This window comes from Micrasema longulum, unplaced genomic scaffold (genome assembly GCF_059751315.1).
Source record: "Micrasema longulum isolate JH-2025_06_02 unplaced genomic scaffold, ASM5975131v1 h1tg000067l, whole genome shotgun sequence".
NCBI classification, from domain to species: Eukaryota; Metazoa; Arthropoda; class Insecta; order Trichoptera; family Brachycentridae; genus Micrasema; species Micrasema longulum.
Genome location: NW_028277274.1, coordinates 160269 through 166748, shown reverse-complemented (window position 1 = coordinate 166748; position 6480 = coordinate 160269). Strand labels below are relative to the sequence as shown.

The 6480-nt window shown below is 31.1% G+C and overlaps 1 protein-coding gene across 2 annotated transcripts in view; it reads left to right on the top strand.

Annotated features, from left to right (window-relative positions):
• Window positions 1–214: 214 nt before the first annotated feature.
• The window catches only part of sqa (spaghetti-squash activator), a 96206-nt gene continuing 89940 nt past the window's right edge, over window positions 215–6480 (top strand). The window contains exon 1 of one of the 2 annotated variants that reach the window (XM_088230984.1): window positions 215–700. The gene's annotated coding sequence lies outside the window, so the exon portion shown is untranslated. The remainder of the gene's footprint in view (window positions 701–6480) is intronic. The other variant, XM_088230999.1, reaches the window with a different exon arrangement.

Sequence of the window (6480 nt, the reverse complement as noted above, 5' to 3'; positions counted from 1 at the left end):
CTAGACTTCTCTCTTCTTTTTGACTTATTTCGGATTTACCGAAATATTATTAGCATTACCTATTATAGCAAGCTGTGCTATTTTATGATCTGCAAGCGAAATGAAAATAACATTAATTTCTAACACGAGTGTGCACTAGCCTTTAGCACGCGGATCCGTGGATGCAAATAACTCGGAAATACATCGATGCCACTCTCGCCGTTTCCATATTGTCAAAACTTTACGGCAAGTTAGCCGAGTACGAAGTATGAGTATAGCTTTCCAGTCGTGTCATTGACGCGAAAGCGGTCGCCCGCCATTCTACTGACGACTCATCGGGTAACTTTGACCGACGTGGAAATTAGACCGACTAAATTTGAATAATTAAATTCGAACGCCTAACGCACCTTAATATAAAAACGCGTGGTTATCTGTCACTTGTACTAAAAAAACACTTAAAATTGACATTAATTAATGCAATTTAATGGCCATATTCTATTTCCGTAATATTAAAATCGAAGTGTAATAGTTTTGAGTTTGCTAGGCGGGTGTTGGCAAACGCGCGCTGTTTGTTCTAATTTTACATACATTTTACTCGAAGCGGAGAATGGACAGCGTGCGGTTTTGTTTATTTTTGTGTGTTTAAAAGTTTCACTAAACATTTCAAACATATTAGTATAATAGTGTTGTGACTGCATTCTTCACGGATACACCTAAAAAGGTATTTATTGTTGTTTATGTATAATATTTCAAAACGCATTTAAAGATATTAAAACAACTTTCTTGACGTTTGGGAACAAAATGCTATTTTATAGTTTATTCATGAAATAAACAATGATTACAAATTGTTGATAGAAGCATAGAAATTAAAAATGTATTAACCAGTAAGATTTAAGTTTAATTTATTATCTATGTATATAAAGTTAGTTAGGTAAATTAGTTTATTTACTTTTACAAGTTTTTGTGTAATGAAATTAACCCTGTTTTCCAAATATTTACGTTACTAAGCGAATTAATTCTCGTCAAAATAGTCTTAGGTACTAAATATAAATCATTATTCTTGTATTATGACGTGTAAAACCCTGTTTAAACCATCGGCAGGTTGGTTTTGTGTTGTAAATAAACTACCTAAAAAGTCATAGCGTTAATTTTTTTTTATTGTATCCATCAAACTGGAATCTAGTTAGATTCTACTACTTTATTTTTTATCGTTTTGTTTGTTTTTAATAAGGTAACGACGATGTTTTCTGTTTGAGTATAAAGAAAATTCATAAATTAATTACGTGATTTCATGTGCATAGCATTGACATATTAATTTATAGACATGCACTGAGCTCTAAAAAATTATGACATTCAACTCATGCCCAAACGCCCAGTCATGCCCGATGCGTTTTTAGTCGTTCTTCGACTAGGCGTGACTTTAAGAATCGAAGCAAAAATGCCTACTTGTGTTATGAAACCGTGTAAAAACCTTTCGGATAAACGTTGTAAAAATGATTGTGTAACTTTTCGTTGGTAAATATTTGTTCATGAGTGATTAACAAAACTTAAAACAATTAATATTCAAATATAAATCTTATTTCTTGTAAACGTCAAACTACGCCTAGCGGCGCAATTTCGAAGCTCTTCTTAGTTACATTGGTGCACTGATAGGGATACGTTTTTAAAATGTAATAAACGTGAGTTAATATTTTCTTTTCGTTCCTAAAAATCCAGCGAAAAGAAATAAACGGATCGAAATAATGAGGAATTTAAGGAAAGAACCCGATTGGGATCCACCAAAACTTGATTGTTAAGTTGACATTAACTTTAAAAAATTAAAATATTTTTTCTATGTACCAAAAATGAGTATCCTTCAATTTTTGGTAGCATATGCATGCTCGTTGAATGCAGCAATGGAATAAATAAACGTAGTAACTATGGGTACGTTTTTATGTTACAACTTTAAAAAAATATTTTTCTCTTTACGGCATGTCTATGTTTTATATGTCAATGGTTTATAGAGTAAAATAAAACTTTAATCTGAAAAAAATATATATTTAAAAAAATATATTGCAAATTTCTTTAGTATCATTTAAAATTAAAATAAATCATCAACCCAGCAGCAGCAAGGCTTATTGCGGGAGTAAAAAAAGATTCCCACATCTCACAACATCTTCGAGGTTTGCACTGGTTAAAAAGCCCAGAGATAATAAAATGCAAGCTTTGCTGGACAGTATTCAAATCCCTTCATGAAACGGCTCCGAGATACCTATCGGACCCTTTGTATTAGGGGAAATACATGTCAAAGAAAGTCTACTTTAGGTCAGCATTTGATTCAGGAAGAGAAAAACTTGTCGAAATCCAGCGCTCCCCAAATTCGGAGATAGTGCTTTTGCCGTTGCCGGCCCCTCTGCCTGGAACCGATTGCCTTTAAACATACGAATCATCGACAGTCCCAGTCAGTTCAGATCCCAACTAAAATCTCACTTCTTTAGATTATCATACCCGCAATTTTAAATCAGAAAATATAATATGTCACTTTAGTTAAATCGCCCTTGAGGTGATTTTTCACAAAAATGTCGCTGTATAAATTAGTCAAATATTATTATACCTACAATATAATATATGTATAAGTTATTTAATACGATTTGTAAGAAATCTGACGGTATTAGAAAACGTGACGGCAAAAATGATAACTATAAATATAATCATAATGTTGGTACTTACCTCACGTTCCATGATTTATTTATTCGTTTACAAAAACAGTAAGCAAAAAAAAACAGATAACGGATAAAATCATAAGTAAATACAGGTGAAGAGTACAAACATACTTTTAATCGCTTGCCTTAAGCGACAGTGAGATAAACCCGAAATTTCCGAGATACACGAGCAAAAATGTTAATCAATTTAATAAATTGAACAATAAAATACATATGCATTAGGGCGGGTATATTCCCTTAAGGCAATTTTTTTCTACTACCCAAACCGTTCAATTTGAGAAAATCAGTGTTATATGAACATATTGTGTTGTATTGTATTGTGGTATATTATAATAATTTCATTATACAAAAAAAGATTGATAAAAAAATGTATTTAAAAAAAATAAAAATTGACTTAATATCTACACTATACTATAAAGAGAGGAAAAGAAAGAGGGAGGAGAAAGTAAAAACTCAGTAAAAAAATGTAAAAGTAAATTCAGGAAATGACGTTTCATACGTGATTTGAATGTAAATATTGATATTAGGGGGTAAATTATTCCATAATCTAGCAGCTACTACTGTAAAAGAGGAAGCAAGAAATTAGAGCGGTGAATGGGTATTGAAAGGATTATCTCGTTACTTGAACAAATAGTTAGCCCATGCTGTGATGTTGGAAGAGCTCTCTCAGATAAACAGGTGAAGTGGGATTATTTAAAATACTGTTAAGAATAATAATAAATAGAAGGTGAATATTTCTTCTAGGCCTGATACTGAGCCAGAACTTCCTAACAAACTAACTAACTTGTATACAGTACCTACTAACAGATGTGTAAATTTATCAAAAACTTGACACCGGCTAGAACACCCCAGTAAGGAGGTGAAAGAGCTAATACATAAAGAAGAAGAAGAAGTATGTTCTCCACTGTTGTTTGGGCTGGCGTTATTATTTATATATATTTTTTAATTTTATTGTATCATTGTCAGTCTAACTATGGTCATTACCCAGTAGGTACTAAGACCGGCAGCGTTTTTTTAAATACGTATAGTTTTGTTTTTTTTTATTCGTAAGTACGTTTTTCCCTTTTATGACTTCTAACGTAATTTTTTTTTTGCAACACATAATATTACAAGCGGTTAGATATAAACATATATATTTTTTGCCACAATTTTTGTCTTTCTTCAGTAGTCATTGATTAGTTATAATATTGCTATTTTAATTTATTTTATTTAGCATGCGAAGCACGTCAGAATAGCATGCTTTGCTAATGACAAATGATACGCATTTTATTTACATTTTGACGTATGTACATAACATACGAAAGCGATGTTTTATTTTCATAATACGGATGTAGCATTTCCATTACATATTTATTATCAATATACGCCCAGAGAGCTTTTACATGACAGGTATACAATTAAAATTCTAGCATTTTGTAGTAAAACAAATTAATGTGTAGGTTCTTATCTAATAAACAACAGTTTTTTTTTCAAATAAATATTGGCGTTCTTATAATTTACCCAAATATTTCAATTTTGGTGGCCATTTTCTACGACTTGTGATTAGAAAATGGAAATCAAGTTGGGGTAGAGTGGGGTTCGAACCTCCGACCTCGGACCTCTGATCCGTGAGTCCGTAACACAAACCACGGGACCACAACCCGATTCTGTTTTTTTTTTATTTTTAAATCGAATGATATTACTTAATTAAATATAGAATACTGCATAAAAGTAGGCGGGCACATAATGAAATATATTAGGAAAATTATAATAGTTTTAGGCAAAAAAAAAAGTTCACAGTAGGTATTACTCGTATATTTAAGTGTAAGTAAGCAAAATAGAAAAAGTCAAAGTGATTTTACATCATTCGAATAATGTAAGTTATTTTGATTTAAGAATTTTTACTCTAAAAACTGAATATGGATAACGAAACATATCCATTTCTCCATACTCGCTTCCGAGCCAGTGTAGTCTGACGATTGGAGAATTTGCGAAATAATTCTGTCTACTAGACGCCACAAAAAAGGTAGACTGCAATCTTGTACATCTATTAATTTGGCACTTTTATACTTATCAGTCTCATTTATTTATTCTACAGAAAAAAACCGTCGACAATTGTATAATAACATAAAGAAGATACGGTTTAAAGACAGACCAGCGAAGTTTCTAAATAAAAATCATGCATATTAAATTGTGGTACAACAAAAGGGTGTGTTCATGTGTATTTGTATGAGAGTAAGTGTAGAGGTGTGTTTGGGTGTATTTAGTGAGAGTAAGTGTTCAGGTGTGTGTAAGTGCAAGCATCATTAAATAGCAAGTGGGATCGTATCGCAGTCAGCAAGAATGAGTCTTAATTTATTTTAAAATAAATTAAGGGGCGTGTTAAATATATCAATATATTTAAAAAAAGCATTATAGTTAAAGCAAAAACGATAGAGGAAAGAGTGTTGTGCATAGGACACCTTAAGGATTGCCCTCAACTGCTTGAGAAAATTAAAATTCTTATCCCTCAACGTACAACTCGGCTGCAACAATTGTTTCATGCTGGTATTTCAAGCACGAATAATAATAATAATGCATATTTTGCCAGAATTTTAAATAATTATAACACGTTTTTTACTGAAATCGATATATATTTCCTCACTTTAAACAAGTTTAAAAAATTTCAGAACCCTAATTTAAAATAATCATTATAATTTAATCTAACTGTACCTACCTAATTGATTTTTTTTACAATTAAATATTGTAATTTTTTTCTCTTATTTGAAAGAAAAAAGGAGGGAGGCCTGATCTGGGGTTACTCCGTATGGATCCGCCGGCAAAAAGATTTTGAAGTCAGAGTAAACAAAAATCTTTTTCTTTTATTTTTTTTTATTATAATTGTAATATTTTATTTCTTTTTTACGTGTGGAATTATGCGGAGGGGCTATTTAAAGGTACGCTTTTTTCTTTCTTTTTTTGACATTGTATTTAGTAATGTATAGAAAACTATAATTGGCCTATAGTTTTGGTTTATTTGTAAATATTTATTTTTTGTTATAATGGCCGTTGTTTTCTTTTAATAAATAAAAATTTAAAAAAATATTTAGGTTTAGGATCTGATGAAACCTTGGTTTTAGCTAGATAGACTATGGCGTCGTAGTGGTAAATCGTGCGTTAGAGGGAGAAGAAAGACAATATACGTAAGCTGTGGAGTTCCAGCGCATGCGCAGATATGTAGACCGTTTGTAACGTTACTTTGAGTAAATGCGTACAGTAGGGCCAATTTAATAGGTCACATTTGACACTTCATCAAAATTTAACAACATAACCTTGTAAGGGCGGTAATAAAATATTATATATTTTTTCAAATTTAGAAGTGCACAATTGCTTAACTCTTTTTCATTACGATTACATAGATATTTATTGTAATAATGACAAAAGAAGGTTATTTTACTATTTACTTTCACTAATAAACCATCCTAAACATAATAAACTTTTTCTGTTCTAAACGAAGGATTTTGGCATCAGTGAACCCTTTTTAAACACTAGGAATGTTACCCGGAAAAATCGAATGTTGATAATTTTGTTAAATTATGTACTTATCTTATGTTGTTCCTTAAATTTACGATAGAAAATAATAATGGGAAAGGGATTCGACTCATGATTTTTAAAATAAAATTACAGTACCAAAAGTACTTTTTCATAGTAACTGAATTCAATACACAAATATTATGTTTGAAGTCCGAATCGATTCTTTTACTTTAATCGATATTTTTAAGCAGGTCACCTCACTATGAAACTAAAACCGACAAATGTCAAATGTGGCCCATTAAATTGG